The sequence below is a fragment of the Pseudophryne corroboree genome, chromosome 3 (genome assembly GCF_028390025.1).
Source record: "Pseudophryne corroboree isolate aPseCor3 chromosome 3, aPseCor3.hap2, whole genome shotgun sequence".
Taxonomy (NCBI): Eukaryota; Metazoa; Chordata; class Amphibia; order Anura; family Myobatrachidae; genus Pseudophryne; species Pseudophryne corroboree.
The window spans coordinates 114229990-114250100 of NC_086446.1; the positions used below are offsets into that span (position 1 = coordinate 114229990).

Below are 20111 nucleotides of genomic sequence, written 5' to 3' on the forward strand. Positions count from 1 at the left end.
TGAAAATGGAATGCATCAACAGAACGGTGTTGGCAGTATAAAAATATCTACAGCACCTTGTATTCCCAGGTGGTCTCCCATCCAAGTACTAACCAGGCCCAACACTGCTTAGCTTCCAAGATCAGATGAGATTGGGCGTATCCAGTGTGGTGTTGCTGTAGATGAATTTTCTGGTTTCTGGTTTCTGGTTTCTGTTAGAACTTTTCTACTTCTAACTACTGGTTCATAAATGAATACGTTTGAAAATGGAATGCATCAACAGAACGGTGTTGGTAGTATAAAAATATCTACAGCTCCTTGTATTCCAGGTGGTCTCCCATCCAAGTACTAACCAGGCCCAACACTGCTTAGCTTCCAAGATCAGATGAGACTGGGCGTATCCAGTGTGGTGTGGCTGTAGATGAGCTTTATGATTTCTGTTAGAACTTTTCTACTTCTAACTACTGGTTCATAAACGAATACGTTTGAAAATGGAATGCATCAACAGAACGGTGTTGGTAGTATAAAAATATCAACAGCACCTTGTATTCCCAGGTGGTCTCCCATCCAAGTACTAACCAGGCCCAACACTGCTTAGCTTCCAAGATCAGATGAGATTGGGCGTATCCAGTGTGGTGTGGCTGTAGATGAGCTTTGTGGTTTCTGTTAGAACTTTTCTACTTCTAACTACTGGTTCATAAATGAATACGTTTGAAAATGGAATGCATCAACAGAACGGTGTTGGCAGTATCAAAATATCTACAGCACCTTGTATTCCCAGGTGGTCTCCCATCCAAGTACTAACCAGGCCCAACACTGCTTAGCTTCCAAGATCAGATGAGATTGAGCGTATCCAGTGTGGTGTTGCTGTAGATGAACTTAAAGTTTTCTGTTAGAACTTTTCTACTTCTAACTACTGGTTCATAAATGAATACGTTTGAAAATGGAATGCATCAACAGAACGGTGTTGGTAGTATAAAAATATCTACAGCTCCTTGTATTCCAGGTGGTCTCCCATCCAAGTACTAACCAGACCCAACACTGCTTAGCTTACAAGATCAGATGAGATTGGGCGTATCCAGTTTGGTGTTGCTGTAGATGAACTTAAAGGTTTCTGTTAGAACTTTTCTACTTCTAACTACTGGTTCATAAATGAATACGTTTGAAAATGGAATGCATCAACAGAACGGTGTTGGTAGTATAAAAATATCTACAGCTCCTTGTATTCCAGGTGGTCTCCCATCCAAGTACTAACCAGACCCAACACTGCATAGCTTACAAGATCAGATGAGATTGGGCGTATCCAGTGTGGTGTGGCTGTAGATGAGCTTTATGGTTTCTGTTAGAACTTTTCTACTTCTAACTACTGGTTCATAAACGAATACGTTTGAAAATGGAATGCATCAACAGAACGGTGTTGGTAGTATAAAAATATCTACAGCACCTTGTATTCCCAGGTGGTCTCCCATCCAAGTACTAACCAGGCCCAACACTGCTTAGCTTCCAAGATCAGATGAGATTGGGCGTATCCAGTGTGGTGTTGCTGTAGATGAATTTTCTGGTTTCTGTTAGAACTTTTCTACTTCTAACTACTGGTTCATAAATGAATACATTTGAAAATTGAATGCATCAACAGAACGGTGTTGGCAGTATAAAAATATCTACAGCACCTTGTATTCCCAGGTGGTCTCCCATCCAAGTACTATCCAGGCCCAACACTGCTTAGCTTCCAAGATCAGATGAGATTGGGCATATCCAGTGTGGTGTTGCTGTAGATGAACTTACTGGTTTCTGTTAGAACTTTTCTACTTCTAACTACTGGTTCATAAATGAATACGTTTGAAAATGGAATGCATCAACAGAACGGTGTTGGTAGTATAAAAATATCTACAGGTCCTTGTATTCCAGGTGGTTTCCCATCCAAGTACTAACCAGGCCCAACACTGCTTAGCTTCCAAGATCAGATGAGACTGGGCGTATCCAGTGTGGTGTGGCTGTAGATGAGCTTTATGATTTCTGTTAGAACTTTTCTACTTCTAACTACTGGTTCATAAACGAATACGTTTGAAAATGGAATGCATCAACAGAACGGTGTTGGTAGTATAAAAATATCAACAGCACCTTGTATTCCCAGGTGGTCTCCCATCCAAGTACTAACCAGGCCCAACACTGCTTAGCTTCCAAGATCAGATGAGATTGGGCGTATCCAGTGTGGTGTGGCTGTAGATGAGCTTTGTGGTTTCTGTTAGAACTTTTCTACTTCTAACTACTGGTTCATAAATGAATACGTTTGAAAATGGAATGCATCAACAGAACGGTGTTGGCAGTATCAAAATATCTACAGCACCTTGTATTCCCAGGTGGTCTCCCATCCAAGTACTAACCAGGCCCAACACTGCTTAGCTTCCAAGATCAGATGAGATTGAGCGTATCCAGTGTGGTGTTGCTGTAGATGAACTTAAAGGTTTCTGTTAGAACTTTTCTACTTCTAACTACTGGTTCATAAATGAATACGTTTGAAAATGGAATGCATCAACAGAACGGTGTTGGTAGTATAAAAATATCTACAGCTCCTTGTATTCCAGGTGGTCTCCCATCCAAGTACTAACCAGACCCAACACTGCTTAGCTTACAAGATCAGATGAGATTGGGCGTATCCAGTGTGGTGTGGCTGTAGATGAGCTTTATGGTTTCTGTTAGAACTTTTCTACTTCTAACTACTGGTTCATAAACGAATACGTTTGAAAATGGAATGCATCAACAGAACGGTGTTGGTAGTATAAAAATATCTACAGCACCTTGTATTCCCAGGTGGTCTCCCATCCAAGTACTAACCAGGCCCAACACTGCTTAGCTTCCAAGATCAGATGAGATTGGGCGTATCCGGTGTGGTGTTGCTGTCGATGAATTTTCTGGTTTCTGTTAGAACTTTTCTACTTCTAACTACTGGTTCATAAATGAATACGTTTGAAAATGGAATGCATCAACAGAACGGTGTTGGCAGTATAAAAATATCTACAGCACCTTGTATTCCCAGGTGGTCTCCCATCCAAGTACTAACCAGGCTCAACACTGCTTAGCTTCCAAGATCAGATGAGATTGGGCGTATCCAGTGTGGTGTGGCTGTAGATGAGCTTTGTGGTTTCTGTTAGAACTTTTCTACTTCTAACTACTGGTTCATAACTGAATAGGTTTGAAAATGGAATGCATCAACAGAACGGTGTTGGCAGTATAAAAATATCTACATCACCTTGTATTCCCAGGTGGTCTCCCATCCAAGTACTAACCAGGCCCAACACTGCTTAGCTTCCAAGATCAGATGAGATTGGGCGTATCCAGTGTGGTGTGGCTGTAGATGAGCTTTGTGGTTTCTGTTAGAACTTTTCTACTTCTAACTACTGGTTCATAAATGAATACATTTGAAAATTGAATGCATCAACAGAACGGTGTTGGCAGTATAAAAATATCTACAGCACCTTGTATTACCAGGTGGTCTCCCATCCAAGTACTATCCAGGCCCAACACTGCTTAGCTTCCAAGATCAGATGAGATTGGGCGTATCCAGTGTGGTGTTGCTGTAGATGAATTTTCTGGTTTCTGTTAGAACTTTTCTACTTCTAACTACTGGTTCATAAATGAATACGTTTGAAAATGGAATGCATCAACAGAACGGTGTTGGCAGTATAAAAATATCTACAGCACCTTGTATTCCCAGGTGGTCTCCCATCCAAGTACTAACCAGGCTCAACACTGCTTAGCTTCCAAGATCAGATGAGATTGGGCGTATCCAGTGTGGTGTGGCTGTAGATGAGCTTTGTGGTTTCTGTTAGAACTTTTCTACTTCTAACTACTGGTTCATAACTGAATAGGTTTGAAAATGGAATGCATCAACAGAACGGTGTTGGCAGTATAAAAATATCTACATCACCTTGTATTCCCAGGTGGTCTCCCATCCAAGTACTAACCAGGCCCAACACTGCTTAGCTTCCAAGATCAGATGAGATTGGGCGTATCCAGTGTGGTGTGGCTGTAGATGAGCTTTGTGGTTTCTGTTAGAACTTTTCTACTTCTAACTACTGGTTCATAAATGAATACATTTGAAAATGGAATGCATCAACAGAACGGTGTTGGCAGTATAAAAATATCTACAGCACCTTGTATTACCAGGTGGTCTCCCATCCAAGTACTATCCAGGCCCAACACTGCTTAGCTTCCAAGATCAGATGAGATTGGGCATATCCAGTGTGGTGTTGCTGCAGATGAACTTAATGGTTTCTGTTAGAACTTTTCTACTTCTAACTACTGGTTCATAAATGAATACATTTGAAAATGGAATGTATCAACAGAACGGTGTTGGTAGTATAAAAATATCTACAGCTCCTTGTATTCCAGGTGGTCTTCCATCCAAGTACTAACCAGGCCCAACACTGCTTAGCTTCCCAGATCAAATGAGATTGGGCGTATCCAGTGTGGTGTGGCTGTAGATGAGCTTTATGGTTTCTGTTAGAACTTTTCTACTTCTAACTACTGGTTCATAAACGAAAACGTTTGAAAATGGAATGCATCAACAGAACGGTGTTGGTAGTATAAAAATTTCTACAGCACCTTGTATTCCCAGGTGGTCTCCCATCCAAGTACTAACCAGGCCCAACACTGCTTAGCTTCCAAGATCAGATGAGATTGGGCGTATCCAGTGTGGTGTGGCTGTAGATGAGCTTTGTGGTTTCTGTTAGAACTTTTCTACTTCTAACTACTGGTTCATAAATGAATACGTTTGAAAATGGAATGCATCAACAGAACGGTGTTGGCAGTATAAAAATATCTACAGCACCTTTTATTCCCAGGTGGTCTCCCATCCAAGTACTAACCAGGCCCAACACTGCTTAGCTTCCAAGATCAGATGAGATTGGGCGTATCCAGTGTGGTGTGGCTGTAGATGAGCTTTGTGGTTTCTGTTAGAACTTTTCTACTTCTAACTACTGGTTCATAAATGAATACATTTGAAAATTGAATGCATCAACAGAACGGTGTTGGCAGTATAAAAATATCTACAGCACCTTGTATTCCCAGGTGGTCTCCCATCCAAGTACTAACCAGGCCCAACACTGCTTAGCTTCCAAGATCAGATGAGATTGGGCGTATCCAGTGTGGTGTGGCTGTAGATGAGCTTTGTGGTTTCTGTTAGAACTTTTCTACTTCTAACTACTGGTTCATAAATGAATACATTTGAAAATTGAATGCATCAACAGAACGGTGTTGGCAGTAAAAAAATATCTACAGCACCTTGTATTCCCAGGTGGTCTCCCATCCAAGTACTATCCAGGCCCAACACTGCTTAGCTTCCAAGATCAGATGAGATTGGGCATATCCAGTGTGGTGTTGCTGTAGATGAACTTACTGGTTCTGTTAGAACTTTTGTACTTCTAACTACTGGTTCATAAATGAATACGTTTGAAAATGGAATGCATCAACAGAACGGTGTTGGTAGTATAAAAATATCTACAGCTCCTTGTATTCCAGGTGGTCTCCCATCCAAGTACTAACCAGGCCCAACACTGCTTAGCTTCCAAGATCAGATGAGATTGGGCGTATCCAGTGTGGTGTGGCTGTAGATGAGCTTTATGGTTTCTGTTAGAACTTTTCTACTTCTAACTACTGGTTCATAAACGAATACGTTTGAAAATGGAATGCATCAACAGAACGGTGTTGGTAGTATAAAAATATCTACAGCACCTTATATTCCCAGGTGGTCTCCCATCCAAGTACTAACCAGGCCCAACACTGCTTAGCTTCCAAGATCAGATGAGATTGGGCGTATCCAGTGCGGTGTTGCTGTAGATGAGCTTTGTGGTTTCTGTTAGAACTTTTCTACTTCTAACTACTGGTTCATAAATGAATACGTTTGAAAATGGAATGCATCAACAGAACGGTGTTGGCAGTATAAAAATATCTACAGCACCTTGTATTCCCAGGTGGTCTCCCATCCAAGTACTAACCAGGCCCAACACTGCTTAGCTTCCAAGATCAGATGAGATTGGGCGTATCCAGTGTGGTGTTGCTGTAGATGAATTTTCTGGTTTCTGTTAGAACTTTTCTACTTCTAACTACTGGTTCATAAATGAATACGTTTGAAAATGGAATGCATCAACAGAACGGTGTTGGCAGTATAAAAATATCTACAGCACCTTGTATTCCCAGGTGGTCTCCCATCCAAGTACTAACCAGGCCCAACACTGCTTAGCTTCCAAGATCAGATGAGATTGAGCGTATCCAGTGTGGTGTTGCTGTAGATGAACTTACAGGTTTCTGTTAGAACTTTTCTACTTCTAACTACTGGTTCATAAATGAATACGTTTGAAAATGGAATGCATCAACAGAACGGTGTTGGTAGTATAAAAATATCTACAGCTCCTTGTATTCCAGGTGGTCTCCCATCCAAGTACTAACCAGACCCAACACTGCTTAGCTTACAAGATCAGATGAGATTGGGCGTATCCAGTTTGGTGTTGCTGTAGATGAACTTAAAGGTTTCTGTTAGAACTTTTCTACTTCTAACTACTGGTTCATAAATGAATACGTTTGAAAATGGAATGCATCAACAGAACGGTGTTGGTAGTATAAAAATATCTACAGCTCCTTGTATTCCAGGTGGTCTCCCATCCAAGTACTAACCAGACCCAACACTGCATAGCTTACAAGATCAGATGAGATTGGGCGTATCCAGTGTGGTGTGGCTGTAGATGAGCTTTATGGTTTCTGTTAGAACTTTTCTACTTCTAACTACTGGTTCATAAACGAATACGTTTGAAAATGGAATGCATCAACAGAACGGTGTTGGTAGTATAAAAATATCTACAGCACCTTGTATTCCCAGGTGGTCTCCCATCCAAGTACTAACCAGGCCCAACACTGCTTAGCTTCCAAGATCAGATGAGATTGGGCGTATCCAGTGTGGTGTTGCTGTAGATGAATTTTCTGGTTTCTGTTAGAACTTTTCTACTTCTAACTACTGGTTCATAAATGAATACATTTGAAAATTGAATGCATCAAGAGAACGGTGTTGGCAGTATAAAAATATCTACAGCACCTTGTATTCCCATGTGGTCTCCCATCCAAGTACTATCCAGGCCCAACACTGCTTAGCTTCCAAGATCAGATGAGATTGGGCATATCCAGTGTGGTGTTGCTGTAGATGAACTTACTGGTTTCTGTTAGAACTTTTCTACTTCTAACTACTGGTTCATAAATGAATACGTTTGAAAATGGAATGCATCAACAGAACGGTGTTGGTAGTATAAAAATATCTACAGCTCCTTGTATTCCAGGTGGTCTCCCATCCAAGTACTAACCAGGCCCAACACTGCTTAGCTTCCAAGATCAGATGAGACTGGGCGTATCCAGTGTGGTGTGGCTGTAGATGAGCTTTATGATTTCTGTTAGAACTTTTCTACTTCTAACTACTGGTTCATAAACGAATACGTTTGAAAATGGAATGCATCAACAGAACGGTGTTGGTAGTATAAAAATATCTACAGCACCTTGTATTCCCAGGTGGTCTCCCATCCAAGTACTAACCAGGCCCAACACTGCTTAGCTTCCAAGATCAGATGAGATTGGGCGTATCCAGTGTGGTGTGGCTGTAGATGAGCTTTGTGGTTTCTGTTAGAACTTTTCTACTTCTAACTACTGGTTCATAAATGAATACGTTTGAAAATGGAATGCATCAACAGAACGGTGTTGGCAGTATCAAAATATCTACAGCACCTTGTATTCCCAGGTGGTCTCCCATCCAAGTACTAACCAGGCCCAACACTGCTTAGCTTCCAAGATCAGTTGAGATTGAGCGTATCCAGTGTGGTGTTGCTGTAGATGAACTTAAAGGTTTCTGTTAGAACTTTTCTACTTCTAACTACTGGTTCATAAATGAATACGTTTGAAAATGGAATGCATCAACAGAACGGTGTTGGTAGTATAAAAATATCTACAGCTCCTAGTATTCCAGGTGGTCTCCCATCCAAGTACTAACCAGACCCAACACTGCTTAGCTTACAAGATCAGATGAGATTGGGCGTATCCAGTGTGGTGTGGCTGTAGATGAGCTTTATGGTTTCTGTTAGAACTTTTCTACTTCTAACTACTGGTTCATAAACGAATACGTTTGAAAATGGAATGCATCAACAGAACGGTGTTGGTAGTATACAAATATCTACAGCACCTTGTATTCCCAGGTGGTCTCCCATCCAAGTACTAACCAGGCCCAACACTGCTTAGCTTCCAAGATCAGATGAGATTGGGCGTATCCAGTGTGGTGTTGCTGTAGATTAATTTTCTGGTTTCTGTTAGAACTTTTCTACTTCTAACTACTGGTTCATAAATGAATACGTTTGAAAATGGAATGCATCAACAGAACGGTGTTGGCAGTATAAAAATATCTACAGCACCTTGTATTCCCAGGTGGTCTCCCATCCAAGTACTAACCAGGCTCAACACTGCTTAGCTTCCAAGATCAGATGAGATTGGGCGTATCCAGTGTGGTGTGGCTGTAGATGAGCTTTGTGGTTTCTGTTAGAACTTTTCTACTTCTAACTACTGGTTCATAACTGAATAGGTTTGAAAATGGAATGCATCAACAGAACGGTGTTGGCAGTATAAAAATATCTACATCACCTTGTATTCCCAGGTGGTCTCCCATCCAAGTACAAACCAGGCCCAACACTGCTTAGCTTCCAAGATCAGATGAGATTGGGCGTATCCAGTGTGGTGTGGCTGTAGATGAGCTTTGTGGTTTCTGTTAGAACTTTTCTACTTCTAACTACTGGTTCATAAATGAATACATTTGAAAATTGAATGCATCAACAGAACGGTGTTGGCAGTATAAAAATATCTACAGCACCTTGTATTACCAGGTGGTCTCCCATCCAAGTACTATCCAGGCCCAACACTGCTTAGCTTCCAAGATCAGATGAGTTTGGGCATATCCAGTGTGGTGTTGCTGTAGATGAATTTAATGGTTTCTGTTAGAACTTTTCTACTTCTAACTACTGGTTCATAAATGAATACGTTTGAAAATGGAATGCATCAACAGAACGGTGTTGGTAGTATAAAAATATCTACAGCTCCTTGTATTCCAGGTGGTCTCCCATCCAAGTACTAACCAGGCCCAACACTGCTTAGCTTCCAAGATCAGATGAGATTGGGCGTATCCAGTGTGGTGTGGCTGTAGATGAGCTTTATGGTTTCTGTTAGAACTTTTCTACTTCTAACTACTGGTTCATAAACGAAAACGTTTGAAAATGGAATGCATCAACAGAACGGTGTTGGTAGTATAAAAATATCTACAGCACCTTGTATTCCCAGGTGGTCTCCCATCCAAGTACTAACCAGGCCCAACACTGCTTAGCTTCCAAGATCAGATGAGATTGGGCGTATCCAGTGTGGTGTGGCTGTAGATGAGCTTTGTGGTTTCTGTTAGAACTTTTCTACTTCTAACTACTGGTTCATAAATGAATACGTTTGAAAATGGAATGCATCAACAGAACGGTGTTGGCAGTATAAAAATATCTACAGCACCTTTTATTCCCAGGTGGTCTCCCATCCAAGTACTAACCAGGCCCAACACTGCTTAGCTTCTAAGATCAGATGAGATTGGGCGTATCCAGTGTGGTGTGGCTGTATATGAGCTTTGTGGTTTCTGTTAGAACTTTTCTACTTCTAACTACTGGTTCATAAATGAATACATTTGAAAATTGAATGCATCAACAGAACGGTGTTGGCAGTATAAAAATATCTACAGCACCTTGTATTCCCAGGTGGTCTCCCATCCAAGTACTATCCAGGCCCAACACTGCTTAGCTTCCAAGATCAGATGAGATTGGGCATATCCAGTGTGGTGTTGCTGTAGATGAACTTACTGGTTTCTGTTAGAACTTTTCTACTTCTAACTACTGGTTCATAAATGAAAACGTTTGAAAATGGAATGCATCAACAGAACGGTGTTGGTAGTATAAAAATATCTACAGCTCCTTGTATTCCAGGTGGTCTCCCATCCAAGTACTAACCAGGCCCAACACTGCTTAGCTTCCAAGATCAGATGAGACTGGGCGTATCCAGTGTGGTGTGGCTGTAGATGAGCTTTATGATTTCTGTTAGAACTTTTCTACTTCTAACTACTGGTTCATAAACGAATACGTTTGAAAATGGAATGCATCAACAGAACGGTGTTGGTAGTATAAAAATATCTACAGCACCTTGTATTCCCAGGTGGTCTCCCATCCAAGTACTAACCAGGCCCAACACTGCTTAGCTTCCAAGATCAGATGAGATTGGGCGTATCCAGTGTGGTGTGGCTGTAGATGAGCTTTGTGGTTTCTGTTAGAACTTTTCTACTTCTAACTACTGGTTCATAAATGAATACGTTTGAAAATGGAATGCATCAACAGAACGGTGTTGGCAGTATCAAAATATCTACAGCACCTTGTATTCCCAGGTGGTCTCCCATCCAAGTACTAACCAGGCCCAACACTGCTTAGCTTCCAAGATCAGATGAGATTGAGCGTATCCAGTGTGGTGTTGCTGTAGATGAACTTAAAGGTTTCTGTTAGAACTTTTCTACTTCTAACTACTGGTTCATAAATGAATACGTTTGAAAATGGAATGCATCAACAGAACGGTGTTGGTAGTATAAAAATATCTACAGCTCCTTGTATTCCAGGTGGTCTCCCATCCAAGTACTAACCAGACCAAACACTGCTTAGCTTACAAGATCAGATGAGATTGGGCGTATCCAGTGTGGTGTTGCTGTAGATGAACTTAAAGGTTTCTGTTAGAACTTTTCTACTTCTAACTACTGGTTCATAAATGAATACGTTTGAAAATGGAATGCATCAACAGAACGGTGTTGGTAGTATAAAAATATCTACAGCTCCTTGTATTCCAGGTGGTCTCCCATCCAAGTACTAACCAGACCCAACACTGCTTAGCTTACAAGATCAGATGAGATTGGGCGTATCCAGTGTGGTGTGGCTGTAGATGAGCTTTATGGTTTCTGTTAGAACTTTTCTACTTCTAACTACTGGTTCCTAAACGAATACGTTTGAAAATGGAATGCATCAACAGAACGGTGTTGGTAGTATACAAATATCTACAGCACCTTGTATTCCCAGGTGGTCTCCCATCCAAGTACTAACCAGGCCCAACACTGCTTAGCTTCCAAGATCAGATGAGATTGGGCGTATCCAGTGTGGTGTTGCTGTAGATGAATTTTCTGGTTTCTGTTAGAACTTTTCTACTTCTAACTACTGGTTCATAAATGAATACGTTTGAAAATGGAATGCATCAACAGAACGGTGTTGGCAGTATAAAAATATCTACAGCACCTTGTATTCCCAGGTGGTCTTCCATCCAAGTACTAACCAGGCTCAACACTGCTTAGCTTCCAAGATCAGATGAGATTGGGCGTATCCAGTGTGGTGTGGCTGTAGATGAGCTTTGTGGTTTCTGTTAGAACTTTTCTACTTCTAACTACTGGTTCATAACTGAATAGGTTTGAAAATGGAATGCATCAACAGAACGGTGTTGGCAGTATAAAAATATCTACATCACCTTGTATTCCCAGGTGGTCTCCCATCCAAGTACAAACCAGGCCCAACACTGCTTAGCTTCCAAGATCAGATGAGATTGGGCATATCCAGTGTGGTGTTGCTGTAGATGAACTTAATGGTTTCTGTTAGAACTTTTCTACTTCTAACTACTGGTTCATAAATGAATACGTTTGAAAATGGAATGCATCAACAGAACGGTGTTGGTAGTATAAAAATATCTACAGCTCCTTGTATTCCAGGTGGTCTCCCATCCAAGTACTAACCAGGCCCAACACTGCTTAGCTTCCAAGATCAGATGAGATTGGGCGTATCCAGTGTGGTGTGGCTGTAGATGAGCTTTATGGTTTCTGTTAGAACTTTTCTACTTCTAACTACTGGTTCATAAACGAAAACGTTTGAAAATGGAATGCATCAACAGAACGGTGTTGGTAGTATAAAAATATCTACAGCACCTTGTATTCCCAGGTGGTCTCCCATCCAAGTACTAACCAGGCCCAACACTGCTTAGCTTCCAAGATCAGATGAGATTGGGCGTATCCAGTGTGGTGTGGCTGTAGATGAGCTTTGTGGTTTCTGTTAGAACTTTTCTACTTCTAACTACTGGTTCATAAATGAATACGTTTGAAAATGGAATGCATCAACAGAACGGTGTTGGCAGTATAAAAATATCTACAGCACGTTTTATTCCCAGGTGGTCTCCCATCCAAGTACTAACCAGGCCCAACACTGCTTAGCTTCTAAGATCAGATGAGATTGGGCGTATCCAGTGTGGTGTGGCTGTAGATGAGCTTTGTGGTTTTTGTTAGAACTTTTCTACTTCTAACTACTGGTTCATAAATGAATACGTTTGAAAATGGAATGCATCAACAGAACGGTGTTGGCAGTATAAAAATATCTACAGCACCTTTTATTCCCAGGTGGTCTCCCATCCAAGTACTAACCAGGCCCAACACTGCTTAGCTTCCAAGATCAGATGAGATTGGGCGTATCCAGTGTGGTGTGGCTGTAGATGAGCTTTGTGGTTTCTGTTAGAACTTTTCTACTTCTAACTACTGGTTCATAAATGAATACATTTGAAAATTGAATGCATCAACAGAACGGTGTTGGCAGTATAAAAATATCTACAGCACCTTGTATTCCCAGGTGGTCTCCCATCCAAGTACTAACCAGGCCCAACATTGATTAGCTTCCAAGATCAGATGAGATTGGGCGTATCCAGTGTGGTGTGGCTGTAGATGAGCTTTGTGGTTTCTGTTAGAACTTTTCTACTTCTAACTACTGGTTCATAAATGAATACATTTGAAAATTGAATGCATCAACAGAACGGTGTTGGCAGTAAAAAAATATCTACAGCACCTTGTATTCCCAGGTGGTCTCCCATCCAAGTACTATCCAGGCCCAACACTGCTTAGCTTCCAAGATCAGATGAGATTGGGCATATCCAGTGTGGTGTTGCTGTAGATGAACTTACTGGTTCTGTTAGAACTTTTGTACTTCTAACTACTGGTTCATAAATGAATACGTTTGAAAATGGAATGCATCAACAGAACGGTGTTGGTAGTATAAAAATATCTACAGCTCCTTGTATTCCAGGTGGTCTCCCATCCAAGTACTAACCAGGCCCAACACTGCTTAGCTTCCAAGATCAGATGAGATTGGGCGTATCCAGTGTGGTGTGGCTGTAGATGAGCTTTATGGTTTCTGTTAGAACTTTTCTACTTCTAACTACTGGTTCATAAACGAATACGTTTGAAAATGGAATGCATCAACAGAACGGTGTTGGTAGTATAAAAATATCTACAGCACCTTATATTCCCAGGTGGTCTCCCATCCAAGTACTAACCAGGCCCAACACTGCTTAGCTTCCAAGATCAGATGAGATTGGGCGTATCCAGTGCGGTGTTGCTGTAGATGAGCTTTGTGGTTTCTGTTAGAACTTTTCTACTTCTAACTACTGGTTCATAAATGAATACGTTTGAAAATGGAATGCATCAACAGAACGGTGTTGGCAGTATAAAAATATCTACAGCACCTTGTATTCCCAGGTGGTCTCCCATCCAAGTACTAACCAGGCCCAACACTGCTTAGCTTCCAAGATCAGATGAGATTGGGCGTATCCAGTGTGGTGTTGCTGTAGATGAATTTTCTGGTTTCTGTTAGAACTTATCTACTTCTAACTACTGGTTCATAAATGAATACGTTTGAAAATGGAATGCATCAACAGAACGGTGTTGGTAGTATAAAAATATCTACAGCTCCTTGTATTCCAGGTGGTCTCCCATCCAAGTACTAACCAGGCCCAACACTGCTTAGCTTCCAAGATCAGATGAGATTGGGCGTATCCAGTGTGGTGTGGCTGTAGATGAGCTTTATGGTTTTTGTTAGAACTTTTCTACTTCTAACTACTGGTTCATAAACGAATACGTTTGAAAATGGAATGCATCAACAGAACGGTGTTGGTAGTATAAAAATATCTACAGCACCTTGTATTCCCAGGTGGTCTCCCATCCAAGTACTAACCAGGCCCAACACTGCTTAGCTTCCAAGATCAGATGAGATTGGGCGTATCCAGTGTGGTGTTGCTGTAGATGAATTTTCTGGTTTCTGTTAGAACTTTTCTACTTCTAACTACTGGTTCATAAATGAATACGTTTGAAAATGGAATGCATCAACAGAACGGTGTTGGTAGTATAAAAATATCTACAGCTCCTTGTATTCCAGGTGGTCTCCCATCCAAGTACTAACCAGGCACAACACTGCTTAGCTTCCAAGATCAGATGAGACTGGGCGTATCCAGTGTGGTGTGGCTGTAGATGAGCTTTATGGTTTCTGTTAGAACTTTTCTACTTCTAACTACTGGTTCATAAACGAATACGTTTGAAAATGGAATGCATCAACATAACGGTGTTGGTAGTATAAAAATATCTACAGCACCTTGTATTCCCAGGTGGTCTCCCATCCAAGTACTAACCAGGCCCAACACTGCTTAGCTTCCAAGATCAGATGAGATTGGGCGTATCCAGTGTGGTGTGGCTGTAGATGAGCTTTGTGGTTTCTGTTAGAACTTTTCTACTTCTAACTACTGGTTCATAAATGAATACGTTTGAAAATGGAATGCATCAACAGAACGGTGTTGGCAGTATAAAAATATCTACAGCACCTTGTATTCCCAGGTGGTCTCCCATCCAAGTTCTAACCAGGCCCAACACTGCTTAGCTTCCAAGATCAGATGAGATTGGGCGTATCCAGTATGGTGTTGCTGTAGATGAATTTTCTGGTTTCTGTTAGAACTTTTCTACTTCTAACTACTGGTTCATAAATAAATACGTTTGAAAATGGAATGCATCAACAGAACGGTGTTGGCAGTATAAAAATATCTACGGCACCTTGTATTCCCAGGTGGTCTCCCATCCAAGTACTAACCAGGCCCAACACTGCTTAGCTTCCAAGATCAGATGAGATTGAGCGTATCCAGTGTGGTGTTGCTGTAGATGAACTTACAGGTTTCTGTTAGAACTTTTCTACTTCTAACTACTGGTTCAAAAATGAATACTTTTGAAAATGGAATGCATCAACAGAACGGTGTTGGTAGTATAAAAATATCTACAGCTCCTTGTATTCCAGGTGGTCTCCCATCCAAGTACTAACCAGGCTCAACACTGCTTAGCTTCCAAGATCAGATGAGATTGGGCGTATCCAGTGTGGTGTGGCTGTAGATGAGCTTTGTGGTTTCTGTTAGAACTTTTCTACTTCTAACTACTGGTACATAAATGAATACGTTTGAAAATGGAATGCATCAACAGAACGGTGTTGGTAGTATAAAAATATCTACAGCACCTTGTATTCCCAGGTGGTCTCCCATCCAAGTACTAACCAGGCCCAACACTGCTTAGCTTCCAAGATCAGATGAGATTGGGCGTATCCAGTGTGGTGTGACTGTAGATGAGCTTTGTGGTTTCTGTTAGAACTTTTCTACTTCTAACTACTGGTTCATAAATGAATACATTTGAAAATTGAATGCATCAACAGAACGGTGTTGGCAGTATAAAAATATCTACAGCACCTTGTATTCCCAGGTGGTCTCCCATCCAAGTACTAACCAGGCCCAACACTGCTTAGCTTCCAAGATCAGATGAGATTGGGCGTATCCAGTGTGGTGTGGCTGTAGATGAGCTTTGTGGTTTCTGTTAGAACTTTTCTACTTCTAACTACTGGTTCATAAATGAATACATTTGAAAATTGAATGCATCAACAGAACGGTGTTGGCAGTAAAAAAATATCTACAGCACCTTGTATTCCCAGGTGGTCTCCCATCCAAGTACTATCCAGGCCCAACACTGCTTAGCTTCCAAGATCAGATGAGATTGGGCATATCCAGTGTCGTGTTGCTGTAGATGAACTTTATGGTTTCTGTTAGAACTTTTGTACTTCTAACTACTGGTTCATAAATGAATACGTTTGAAAATGGAATGCATCAACAGAACGGTGTTGGTAGTATAAAAATATCTACAGCTCCTTGTATTCCAGGTGGTCTCCCATCCAAGTACTAACCAGGCCCAACACTGCTTAGCTTCCAAGATCAGATGAGATTGGGCGCATCCAGTGTGGTGTAGCTGTAGATGAGCTTTATGGTTTCTGTTAGAACTTTTCTACTTCTAACTACTGGTTCATAAACGAATACGTTTGAAAATGGAATGCATCAACAGAACGGTGTTGGTAGTATAAAAATATCTACAGCACCTTATATTCCCAGGTGGTCTCCCATCCAAGTACTAACCAGGCCCAACACTGCTTAGCTTCCAAGATCAGATGAGATTGGGCGTATCCAGTGTGGTGTTGCTGTAGATGAGCTTTGTGGTTTCTGTTAGAACTTTTCTACTTCTAACTACTGGTTCATAAATGAATACATTTGAAAATGGAATGCATCAACAGAACGGTGTTGGCAGTATAAAAATATCTACAGCACCTTGTATTCCCAGGTGGTCTCCCATCCAAGTACTAACCAGGCCCAACACTGCTTAGCTTCCAAGATCAGATGAGATTGGGCGTATCCAGTGTGGTGTTGCTGTAGATGAATTTTCTAGTTTCTGTTAGAACTTTTCTACTTCTAACTACTGGTTCATAAATGAATACGTTTGAAAATGGAATGCATCAACAGAACGGTGTTGGCAGTATAAAAATATCTACAGCACCTTGTATTCCCAGGTGGTCTCCCATCCAAGTACTAACCAGGCCCAACACTGCTTAGCTTCCAAGATCAGATGAGATTGAGCGTATCCAGTGTGGTGTTGCTGTAGATGAACTTACAGGTTTCTGTTAGAACTTTTCTACTTCTAACTACTGGTTCATAAATGAATACGTTTGAAAATGGAATGCATCAACAGAACGGTGTTGGTAGTATAAAAATATCTACAGCTCCTTGTATTCCAGGTGGTCTCCCATCCAAGTACTAACTAGGCCCAACACTGCTTAGCTTCCAAGATCAGATGAGATTGGGCGTATCCAGTGTGGTGTGGCTGTAGATGAGCTTTATGGTTTTTGTTAGAACTTTTCTACTTCTAACTACTGGTTCATAATCGAATACGTTTGAAAATGGAATGCATCAACAGAACGGTGTTGGTAGTATAAAAATATCTACAGCACCTTGTATTCCCAGGTGGTCTCCCATCCAAGTACTAACCAGGCCCAACACTGCTTAGCTTCCAAGATCAGATGAGATTGGGCGTATCCAGTGTGGTGTTGCTGTAGATGAATTTTCTGGTTTCTGTTAGAACTTTTCTACTTCTAACTACTGGTTCATAAATGAATACGTTTGAAAATGGAATGCATCAACAGAACGGTGTTGGTAGTATAAAAATATCTACAGCTCCTTGTATTCCAGGTGGACTCCCATCCAAGTACTAACCAGGCCCAACACTGCTTAGCTTCCAAGATCAGATGAGACTGGGCATATCCAGTGTGGTGTGGCTGTAGATGAGCTTTAGGGTTTCTGTTAGAACTTTTCTACTTCTAACTACTGGTTCATAAACGAATACGTTTGAAAATGGAATGCATCAACAGAACGGTGTTGGTAGTATAAAAATATCTACAGCACCTTGTATTCCCAGGTGGTCTCCCATCCAAGTACTAACCAGGCCCAACACTGCTTAGCTTCCAAGATCAGATGAGATTGGGCGTATCCAATGTGGTGTGGCTGTAGATGAGCTTTGTGGTTTCTGTTAGAACTTTTCTACTTCTAACTACTGGTTCATAAATGAATACGTTTGAAAATGGAATGCATCAACAGAACGGTGTTGGCAGTATAAAAATATCTACAGCACCTTGTATTCCCAGGTGGTCTCCCATCCAAGTACTAACCAGGCCCAACACTGCTTAGCTTCCAAGATCAGATGAGATTGGGCGTATCCAGTGTGGTGTTGCTGTAGATGAATTTTCTGGTTTCTGTTAGAACTTTTCTACTTCTAACTACTGGTTCATAAATGAATACGTTTGAAAATGGAATGCATCAACAGAACGGTGTTGGTAGTATAAAAATATCTACAGCTCCTTGTATTCCAGGTGGTCTCCCATCCAAGTATTAACCAGACCCAACACTGCTTAGCTTACAAGATCAGATGAGATTGGGCGTATCCAGTGTGGTGTGGCTGTAGATGAGCTTTATGGTTTCTGTTAGAACTTTTCTACTTCTAACTACTGGTTCATAAATGAATACGTTTGAAAATGGAATGCATCAACAGAACGGTGTTGGCAGTATAAAAATATCTACGGCACCTTGTATTCTCAGGTGGTCTCCCATCCAAGTACTAACCAGGCCCAACACTGCTTAGCTTCCAAGATCAGATGAGATTGAGCGTATCCAGTGTGGTGTTGCTGTAGATGAACATACAGGTTTCTGTTAGAACTTTTCTACTTCTAACTACTGGTTCATAAATGAATATGTTTGAAAATGGAATGCATCAACAGAACGGTGTTGGTAGTATAAAAATATCTACAGCTCCTTGTATTCCAGGTGGTCTCCCATCCAAGTATTAACCAGACCCAACACTGCTTAGCTTACAAGATCAGATGAGATTGGGCGTATCCAGTGTGGTGTGGCTGTAGATGAGCTTTATGGTTTCTGTTAGAACTTTTCTACTTCTAACTACTGGTTCATAAATGAATACGTTTGAAAATGGAATGCATCAACAGAACGGTGTTGGCAGTATAAAAATATCTACGGCACCTTGTATTCTCAGGTGGTCTCCCATCCAAGTACTAACCAGGCCCAACACTGCTTAGCTTCCAAGATCAGATGAGATTGAGCGTATCCAGTGTGGTGTTGCTGTAGATGAACTTACAGGTTTCTGTTAGAACTTTTCTACTTCTAACTACTGGTTCATAAATGAATACGTTTGAAAATGGAATGCATCAACAGAACGGTGTTGGTAGTATAAAAATATCTACAGCTCCTTGTATTCCAGGTGGTCTCCCATCCAAGTATTAACCAGACCCAACACTGCTTAGCTTACAAGATCAGATGAGATTGGGCGTATCCAGTGTGGTGTGGCTGTAGATGAGCTTTATGGTTTCTGTTAGAACTTTTCTACTTCTAACTACTGGTTCATAAACGAATACGTTTGAAAATGGAATGCATCAACAGAACGGTGTTGGTAGTATAAAAATATCTACAGCACCTTGTATTCCCAGGTGGTCTCCCATCCAAATACTAACCAGGCCCAACACTGCTTAGCTTCCAAGATCAGATGAGATTGGGCGTATCCAGTGTGGTGTTGCTGTAGATGAATTTTCTGGTTTCTGTTAGAACTTTTCTACTTCTAACTACTGGTTCATAAATGAATACATTTGAAAATGGAATGCATCAACAGAACGGTGTTGGCAGTATAAAAATATCTACAGCACCTTGTATTCCCAGGTGGTCTCCCATCCAAGTACTAACCAGGCTCAACACTGCTTAGCTTCCAATATCAGATGAGATTGGGCGTATCCAGTGTGGTGTTGCTGTAGATGAATTTTCTGGTTTCTGTTAGAACTTTTCTACTTCTAACTACTGGTTCATAAATGAATACGTTTGAAAATGGAATGCATCAACAGAACGGTGTTGGCAGTATAAAAATATCTACAGCACCTTGTATTCCCAGGTGGTCTCCCATCCAAGTACTAACCAGGCCCAACACTGCTTAGCTTCCAAGATCAGATGAGATTGAGCGTATCCAGTGTGGTGTTGCTGTAGATGAACTTACAGGTTTCTGTTAGAACTTTTCTACTTCTAACTACTGGTTCATAAATGAATACGTTTGAAAATGGAATGCATCAACAGAACGGTGTTGGTAGTATAAAAATATCTACAGCTCCTTGTATTCCAGGTGGTCTCCCATCCAAGTACTAACCAGACCCAACACTGCTTAGCTTACAAGATCAGATGAGATTGGGCGTATCCAGTGTGGTGTGGCTGTAGATGAGCTTTATGGTTTCTGTTAGAACTTTTCTACTTCTAACTACTGGTTCATAAACGAAAACGTTTGAAAATGGAAT

General features: G+C 41.1%; 54 non-coding genes and 35 pseudogenes across 54 annotated transcripts; all 89 read right to left on the minus strand.

Moving 5' to 3' along the window:
- Positions 1-44: 44 nt before the first annotated feature.
- Positions 45-163, minus strand: LOC135059790 (5S ribosomal RNA). Its single transcript, XR_010246189.1, has one exon. It is a non-coding gene; the product is annotated as a 5S ribosomal RNA (ribosomal RNA).
- Positions 164-284: 121 nt separating this feature from the next.
- Positions 285-402, minus strand: LOC134892149 (5S ribosomal RNA; annotated as a pseudogene).
- Positions 403-509: 107 nt separating this feature from the next.
- LOC135061379 (5S ribosomal RNA) lies at positions 510-628 on the minus strand. The gene has a single exon (XR_010247762.1). It is a non-coding gene; the product is annotated as a 5S ribosomal RNA (ribosomal RNA).
- Positions 629-735: 107 nt separating this feature from the next.
- Positions 736-854, minus strand: LOC135064907 (5S ribosomal RNA). Its single transcript, XR_010251203.1, has one exon. It is a non-coding gene; the product is annotated as a 5S ribosomal RNA (ribosomal RNA).
- Positions 855-961: 107 nt separating this feature from the next.
- On the minus strand, positions 962-1079 carry LOC134897285 (5S ribosomal RNA; annotated as a pseudogene).
- Positions 1080-1186: 107 nt separating this feature from the next.
- Positions 1187-1304, minus strand: LOC134896889 (5S ribosomal RNA; annotated as a pseudogene).
- Positions 1305-1411: 107 nt separating this feature from the next.
- Positions 1412-1530, minus strand: LOC135059791 (5S ribosomal RNA). The gene has a single exon (XR_010246190.1). It is a non-coding gene; the product is annotated as a 5S ribosomal RNA (ribosomal RNA).
- Positions 1531-1637: 107 nt separating this feature from the next.
- Positions 1638-1756, minus strand: LOC135065961 (5S ribosomal RNA). The gene has a single exon (XR_010252225.1). It is a non-coding gene; the product is annotated as a 5S ribosomal RNA (ribosomal RNA).
- Positions 1757-1863: 107 nt separating this feature from the next.
- On the minus strand, positions 1864-1981 carry LOC134895971 (5S ribosomal RNA; annotated as a pseudogene).
- Positions 1982-2088: 107 nt separating this feature from the next.
- On the minus strand, positions 2089-2207 carry LOC135061380 (5S ribosomal RNA). Its single transcript, XR_010247763.1, has one exon. It is a non-coding gene; the product is annotated as a 5S ribosomal RNA (ribosomal RNA).
- A 107-nt stretch (positions 2208-2314) lies between these two features.
- LOC135064908 (5S ribosomal RNA) lies at positions 2315-2433 on the minus strand. Its single transcript, XR_010251204.1, has one exon. It is a non-coding gene; the product is annotated as a 5S ribosomal RNA (ribosomal RNA).
- A 107-nt stretch (positions 2434-2540) lies between these two features.
- Positions 2541-2658, minus strand: LOC134895212 (5S ribosomal RNA; annotated as a pseudogene).
- Positions 2659-2765: 107 nt separating this feature from the next.
- Positions 2766-2884, minus strand: LOC134886472 (5S ribosomal RNA). The gene has a single exon (XR_010170554.1). It is a non-coding gene; the product is annotated as a 5S ribosomal RNA (ribosomal RNA).
- A 107-nt stretch (positions 2885-2991) lies between these two features.
- Positions 2992-3110, minus strand: LOC135065913 (5S ribosomal RNA). Its single transcript, XR_010252180.1, has one exon. It is a non-coding gene; the product is annotated as a 5S ribosomal RNA (ribosomal RNA).
- A 107-nt stretch (positions 3111-3217) lies between these two features.
- Positions 3218-3336, minus strand: LOC135064953 (5S ribosomal RNA). Its single transcript, XR_010251249.1, has one exon. It is a non-coding gene; the product is annotated as a 5S ribosomal RNA (ribosomal RNA).
- Positions 3337-3443: 107 nt separating this feature from the next.
- Positions 3444-3562, minus strand: LOC134885639 (5S ribosomal RNA). Its single transcript, XR_010169749.1, has one exon. It is a non-coding gene; the product is annotated as a 5S ribosomal RNA (ribosomal RNA).
- Positions 3563-3669: 107 nt separating this feature from the next.
- On the minus strand, positions 3670-3788 carry LOC135065914 (5S ribosomal RNA). Its single transcript, XR_010252181.1, has one exon. It is a non-coding gene; the product is annotated as a 5S ribosomal RNA (ribosomal RNA).
- Positions 3789-3895: 107 nt separating this feature from the next.
- Positions 3896-4014, minus strand: LOC135064954 (5S ribosomal RNA). Its single transcript, XR_010251250.1, has one exon. It is a non-coding gene; the product is annotated as a 5S ribosomal RNA (ribosomal RNA).
- Positions 4015-4121: 107 nt separating this feature from the next.
- On the minus strand, positions 4122-4240 carry LOC134890885 (5S ribosomal RNA; annotated as a pseudogene).
- Positions 4241-4347: 107 nt separating this feature from the next.
- On the minus strand, positions 4348-4465 carry LOC134895460 (5S ribosomal RNA; annotated as a pseudogene).
- Positions 4466-4572: 107 nt separating this feature from the next.
- On the minus strand, positions 4573-4691 carry LOC135061139 (5S ribosomal RNA). Its single transcript, XR_010247530.1, has one exon. It is a non-coding gene; the product is annotated as a 5S ribosomal RNA (ribosomal RNA).
- A 107-nt stretch (positions 4692-4798) lies between these two features.
- LOC135061108 (5S ribosomal RNA) lies at positions 4799-4917 on the minus strand. Its single transcript, XR_010247500.1, has one exon. It is a non-coding gene; the product is annotated as a 5S ribosomal RNA (ribosomal RNA).
- Positions 4918-5024: 107 nt separating this feature from the next.
- LOC134885387 (5S ribosomal RNA) lies at positions 5025-5143 on the minus strand. Its single transcript, XR_010169502.1, has one exon. It is a non-coding gene; the product is annotated as a 5S ribosomal RNA (ribosomal RNA).
- Positions 5144-5250: 107 nt separating this feature from the next.
- On the minus strand, positions 5251-5369 carry LOC135065962 (5S ribosomal RNA). The gene has a single exon (XR_010252226.1). It is a non-coding gene; the product is annotated as a 5S ribosomal RNA (ribosomal RNA).
- A 106-nt stretch (positions 5370-5475) lies between these two features.
- Positions 5476-5593, minus strand: LOC134889239 (5S ribosomal RNA; annotated as a pseudogene).
- Positions 5594-5700: 107 nt separating this feature from the next.
- LOC135064224 (5S ribosomal RNA) lies at positions 5701-5819 on the minus strand. The gene has a single exon (XR_010250535.1). It is a non-coding gene; the product is annotated as a 5S ribosomal RNA (ribosomal RNA).
- A 107-nt stretch (positions 5820-5926) lies between these two features.
- Positions 5927-6045, minus strand: LOC135059792 (5S ribosomal RNA). Its single transcript, XR_010246191.1, has one exon. It is a non-coding gene; the product is annotated as a 5S ribosomal RNA (ribosomal RNA).
- A 107-nt stretch (positions 6046-6152) lies between these two features.
- Positions 6153-6271, minus strand: LOC135064909 (5S ribosomal RNA). The gene has a single exon (XR_010251205.1). It is a non-coding gene; the product is annotated as a 5S ribosomal RNA (ribosomal RNA).
- Positions 6272-6378: 107 nt separating this feature from the next.
- Positions 6379-6496, minus strand: LOC134897286 (5S ribosomal RNA; annotated as a pseudogene).
- A 107-nt stretch (positions 6497-6603) lies between these two features.
- LOC134896891 (5S ribosomal RNA) lies at positions 6604-6721 on the minus strand (annotated as a pseudogene).
- Positions 6722-6828: 107 nt separating this feature from the next.
- Positions 6829-6947, minus strand: LOC135059793 (5S ribosomal RNA). Its single transcript, XR_010246192.1, has one exon. It is a non-coding gene; the product is annotated as a 5S ribosomal RNA (ribosomal RNA).
- Positions 6948-7054: 107 nt separating this feature from the next.
- Positions 7055-7173, minus strand: LOC135067324 (5S ribosomal RNA). Its single transcript, XR_010253543.1, has one exon. It is a non-coding gene; the product is annotated as a 5S ribosomal RNA (ribosomal RNA).
- A 107-nt stretch (positions 7174-7280) lies between these two features.
- LOC134892150 (5S ribosomal RNA) lies at positions 7281-7398 on the minus strand (annotated as a pseudogene).
- Positions 7399-7505: 107 nt separating this feature from the next.
- LOC134885398 (5S ribosomal RNA) lies at positions 7506-7624 on the minus strand. The gene has a single exon (XR_010169513.1). It is a non-coding gene; the product is annotated as a 5S ribosomal RNA (ribosomal RNA).
- A 107-nt stretch (positions 7625-7731) lies between these two features.
- Positions 7732-7850, minus strand: LOC134885407 (5S ribosomal RNA). Its single transcript, XR_010169522.1, has one exon. It is a non-coding gene; the product is annotated as a 5S ribosomal RNA (ribosomal RNA).
- Positions 7851-7957: 107 nt separating this feature from the next.
- On the minus strand, positions 7958-8075 carry LOC134893910 (5S ribosomal RNA; annotated as a pseudogene).
- A 107-nt stretch (positions 8076-8182) lies between these two features.
- Positions 8183-8301, minus strand: LOC135059794 (5S ribosomal RNA). The gene has a single exon (XR_010246193.1). It is a non-coding gene; the product is annotated as a 5S ribosomal RNA (ribosomal RNA).
- Positions 8302-8408: 107 nt separating this feature from the next.
- On the minus strand, positions 8409-8527 carry LOC135065915 (5S ribosomal RNA). The gene has a single exon (XR_010252182.1). It is a non-coding gene; the product is annotated as a 5S ribosomal RNA (ribosomal RNA).
- A 107-nt stretch (positions 8528-8634) lies between these two features.
- LOC135069916 (5S ribosomal RNA) lies at positions 8635-8753 on the minus strand. Its single transcript, XR_010256095.1, has one exon. It is a non-coding gene; the product is annotated as a 5S ribosomal RNA (ribosomal RNA).
- A 107-nt stretch (positions 8754-8860) lies between these two features.
- LOC134892082 (5S ribosomal RNA) lies at positions 8861-8979 on the minus strand (annotated as a pseudogene).
- Positions 8980-9086: 107 nt separating this feature from the next.
- LOC134889240 (5S ribosomal RNA) lies at positions 9087-9204 on the minus strand (annotated as a pseudogene).
- Positions 9205-9311: 107 nt separating this feature from the next.
- On the minus strand, positions 9312-9430 carry LOC134885409 (5S ribosomal RNA). The gene has a single exon (XR_010169524.1). It is a non-coding gene; the product is annotated as a 5S ribosomal RNA (ribosomal RNA).
- A 107-nt stretch (positions 9431-9537) lies between these two features.
- LOC134889216 (5S ribosomal RNA) lies at positions 9538-9656 on the minus strand (annotated as a pseudogene).
- Positions 9657-9763: 107 nt separating this feature from the next.
- On the minus strand, positions 9764-9882 carry LOC135065963 (5S ribosomal RNA). The gene has a single exon (XR_010252227.1). It is a non-coding gene; the product is annotated as a 5S ribosomal RNA (ribosomal RNA).
- A 107-nt stretch (positions 9883-9989) lies between these two features.
- LOC134892151 (5S ribosomal RNA) lies at positions 9990-10107 on the minus strand (annotated as a pseudogene).
- Positions 10108-10214: 107 nt separating this feature from the next.
- Positions 10215-10333, minus strand: LOC134885421 (5S ribosomal RNA). The gene has a single exon (XR_010169535.1). It is a non-coding gene; the product is annotated as a 5S ribosomal RNA (ribosomal RNA).
- A 107-nt stretch (positions 10334-10440) lies between these two features.
- On the minus strand, positions 10441-10559 carry LOC135064911 (5S ribosomal RNA). Its single transcript, XR_010251207.1, has one exon. It is a non-coding gene; the product is annotated as a 5S ribosomal RNA (ribosomal RNA).
- A 107-nt stretch (positions 10560-10666) lies between these two features.
- On the minus strand, positions 10667-10784 carry LOC134897366 (5S ribosomal RNA; annotated as a pseudogene).
- A 107-nt stretch (positions 10785-10891) lies between these two features.
- LOC134895213 (5S ribosomal RNA) lies at positions 10892-11009 on the minus strand (annotated as a pseudogene).
- A 107-nt stretch (positions 11010-11116) lies between these two features.
- LOC135059795 (5S ribosomal RNA) lies at positions 11117-11235 on the minus strand. The gene has a single exon (XR_010246194.1). It is a non-coding gene; the product is annotated as a 5S ribosomal RNA (ribosomal RNA).
- A 107-nt stretch (positions 11236-11342) lies between these two features.
- LOC134884874 (5S ribosomal RNA) lies at positions 11343-11461 on the minus strand. The gene has a single exon (XR_010169005.1). It is a non-coding gene; the product is annotated as a 5S ribosomal RNA (ribosomal RNA).
- Positions 11462-11568: 107 nt separating this feature from the next.
- LOC134889777 (5S ribosomal RNA) lies at positions 11569-11687 on the minus strand (annotated as a pseudogene).
- Positions 11688-11794: 107 nt separating this feature from the next.
- On the minus strand, positions 11795-11912 carry LOC134889241 (5S ribosomal RNA; annotated as a pseudogene).
- Positions 11913-12019: 107 nt separating this feature from the next.
- LOC134885432 (5S ribosomal RNA) lies at positions 12020-12138 on the minus strand. Its single transcript, XR_010169546.1, has one exon. It is a non-coding gene; the product is annotated as a 5S ribosomal RNA (ribosomal RNA).
- Positions 12139-12245: 107 nt separating this feature from the next.
- LOC134891468 (5S ribosomal RNA) lies at positions 12246-12364 on the minus strand (annotated as a pseudogene).
- A 107-nt stretch (positions 12365-12471) lies between these two features.
- LOC135061109 (5S ribosomal RNA) lies at positions 12472-12590 on the minus strand. Its single transcript, XR_010247501.1, has one exon. It is a non-coding gene; the product is annotated as a 5S ribosomal RNA (ribosomal RNA).
- Positions 12591-12697: 107 nt separating this feature from the next.
- On the minus strand, positions 12698-12816 carry LOC135069819 (5S ribosomal RNA). The gene has a single exon (XR_010256001.1). It is a non-coding gene; the product is annotated as a 5S ribosomal RNA (ribosomal RNA).
- Positions 12817-12923: 107 nt separating this feature from the next.
- On the minus strand, positions 12924-13042 carry LOC135065964 (5S ribosomal RNA). Its single transcript, XR_010252228.1, has one exon. It is a non-coding gene; the product is annotated as a 5S ribosomal RNA (ribosomal RNA).
- A 106-nt stretch (positions 13043-13148) lies between these two features.
- Positions 13149-13266, minus strand: LOC134889242 (5S ribosomal RNA; annotated as a pseudogene).
- Positions 13267-13373: 107 nt separating this feature from the next.
- Positions 13374-13492, minus strand: LOC135064225 (5S ribosomal RNA). The gene has a single exon (XR_010250536.1). It is a non-coding gene; the product is annotated as a 5S ribosomal RNA (ribosomal RNA).
- Positions 13493-13599: 107 nt separating this feature from the next.
- Positions 13600-13718, minus strand: LOC135059796 (5S ribosomal RNA). Its single transcript, XR_010246195.1, has one exon. It is a non-coding gene; the product is annotated as a 5S ribosomal RNA (ribosomal RNA).
- Positions 13719-13825: 107 nt separating this feature from the next.
- Positions 13826-13943, minus strand: LOC134889243 (5S ribosomal RNA; annotated as a pseudogene).
- Positions 13944-14050: 107 nt separating this feature from the next.
- LOC135059798 (5S ribosomal RNA) lies at positions 14051-14169 on the minus strand. The gene has a single exon (XR_010246196.1). It is a non-coding gene; the product is annotated as a 5S ribosomal RNA (ribosomal RNA).
- A 107-nt stretch (positions 14170-14276) lies between these two features.
- Positions 14277-14394, minus strand: LOC134895354 (5S ribosomal RNA; annotated as a pseudogene).
- A 107-nt stretch (positions 14395-14501) lies between these two features.
- Positions 14502-14620, minus strand: LOC134885443 (5S ribosomal RNA). The gene has a single exon (XR_010169557.1). It is a non-coding gene; the product is annotated as a 5S ribosomal RNA (ribosomal RNA).
- Positions 14621-14727: 107 nt separating this feature from the next.
- On the minus strand, positions 14728-14846 carry LOC134890128 (5S ribosomal RNA; annotated as a pseudogene).
- A 107-nt stretch (positions 14847-14953) lies between these two features.
- Positions 14954-15072, minus strand: LOC134884882 (5S ribosomal RNA). Its single transcript, XR_010169013.1, has one exon. It is a non-coding gene; the product is annotated as a 5S ribosomal RNA (ribosomal RNA).
- A 107-nt stretch (positions 15073-15179) lies between these two features.
- On the minus strand, positions 15180-15297 carry LOC134893591 (5S ribosomal RNA; annotated as a pseudogene).
- Positions 15298-15404: 107 nt separating this feature from the next.
- LOC134901469 (5S ribosomal RNA) lies at positions 15405-15523 on the minus strand. The gene has a single exon (XR_010174960.1). It is a non-coding gene; the product is annotated as a 5S ribosomal RNA (ribosomal RNA).
- A 107-nt stretch (positions 15524-15630) lies between these two features.
- On the minus strand, positions 15631-15749 carry LOC134885455 (5S ribosomal RNA). Its single transcript, XR_010169568.1, has one exon. It is a non-coding gene; the product is annotated as a 5S ribosomal RNA (ribosomal RNA).
- Positions 15750-15856: 107 nt separating this feature from the next.
- LOC134888115 (5S ribosomal RNA) lies at positions 15857-15975 on the minus strand (annotated as a pseudogene).
- A 107-nt stretch (positions 15976-16082) lies between these two features.
- Positions 16083-16200, minus strand: LOC134890354 (5S ribosomal RNA; annotated as a pseudogene).
- A 107-nt stretch (positions 16201-16307) lies between these two features.
- LOC135063640 (5S ribosomal RNA) lies at positions 16308-16426 on the minus strand. The gene has a single exon (XR_010249965.1). It is a non-coding gene; the product is annotated as a 5S ribosomal RNA (ribosomal RNA).
- Positions 16427-16533: 107 nt separating this feature from the next.
- On the minus strand, positions 16534-16652 carry LOC135059799 (5S ribosomal RNA). Its single transcript, XR_010246197.1, has one exon. It is a non-coding gene; the product is annotated as a 5S ribosomal RNA (ribosomal RNA).
- A 107-nt stretch (positions 16653-16759) lies between these two features.
- On the minus strand, positions 16760-16878 carry LOC135064912 (5S ribosomal RNA). The gene has a single exon (XR_010251208.1). It is a non-coding gene; the product is annotated as a 5S ribosomal RNA (ribosomal RNA).
- Positions 16879-16985: 107 nt separating this feature from the next.
- On the minus strand, positions 16986-17103 carry LOC134889500 (5S ribosomal RNA; annotated as a pseudogene).
- A 107-nt stretch (positions 17104-17210) lies between these two features.
- On the minus strand, positions 17211-17329 carry LOC135059800 (5S ribosomal RNA). Its single transcript, XR_010246198.1, has one exon. It is a non-coding gene; the product is annotated as a 5S ribosomal RNA (ribosomal RNA).
- Positions 17330-17436: 107 nt separating this feature from the next.
- On the minus strand, positions 17437-17554 carry LOC134894922 (5S ribosomal RNA; annotated as a pseudogene).
- Positions 17555-17661: 107 nt separating this feature from the next.
- Positions 17662-17780, minus strand: LOC134902252 (5S ribosomal RNA). Its single transcript, XR_010175720.1, has one exon. It is a non-coding gene; the product is annotated as a 5S ribosomal RNA (ribosomal RNA).
- Positions 17781-17887: 107 nt separating this feature from the next.
- LOC135059802 (5S ribosomal RNA) lies at positions 17888-18006 on the minus strand. The gene has a single exon (XR_010246200.1). It is a non-coding gene; the product is annotated as a 5S ribosomal RNA (ribosomal RNA).
- A 107-nt stretch (positions 18007-18113) lies between these two features.
- Positions 18114-18231, minus strand: LOC134896511 (5S ribosomal RNA; annotated as a pseudogene).
- Positions 18232-18338: 107 nt separating this feature from the next.
- On the minus strand, positions 18339-18457 carry LOC134886210 (5S ribosomal RNA). Its single transcript, XR_010170301.1, has one exon. It is a non-coding gene; the product is annotated as a 5S ribosomal RNA (ribosomal RNA).
- Positions 18458-18564: 107 nt separating this feature from the next.
- On the minus strand, positions 18565-18682 carry LOC134896512 (5S ribosomal RNA; annotated as a pseudogene).
- Positions 18683-18789: 107 nt separating this feature from the next.
- LOC134886211 (5S ribosomal RNA) lies at positions 18790-18908 on the minus strand. Its single transcript, XR_010170302.1, has one exon. It is a non-coding gene; the product is annotated as a 5S ribosomal RNA (ribosomal RNA).
- A 107-nt stretch (positions 18909-19015) lies between these two features.
- Positions 19016-19133, minus strand: LOC134896513 (5S ribosomal RNA; annotated as a pseudogene).
- Positions 19134-19240: 107 nt separating this feature from the next.
- LOC135067245 (5S ribosomal RNA) lies at positions 19241-19359 on the minus strand. The gene has a single exon (XR_010253464.1). It is a non-coding gene; the product is annotated as a 5S ribosomal RNA (ribosomal RNA).
- A 107-nt stretch (positions 19360-19466) lies between these two features.
- LOC134890129 (5S ribosomal RNA) lies at positions 19467-19585 on the minus strand (annotated as a pseudogene).
- Positions 19586-19692: 107 nt separating this feature from the next.
- Positions 19693-19811, minus strand: LOC135064913 (5S ribosomal RNA). The gene has a single exon (XR_010251209.1). It is a non-coding gene; the product is annotated as a 5S ribosomal RNA (ribosomal RNA).
- A 107-nt stretch (positions 19812-19918) lies between these two features.
- Positions 19919-20036, minus strand: LOC134895215 (5S ribosomal RNA; annotated as a pseudogene).
- Positions 20037-20111: the final 75 nt, after the last annotated feature.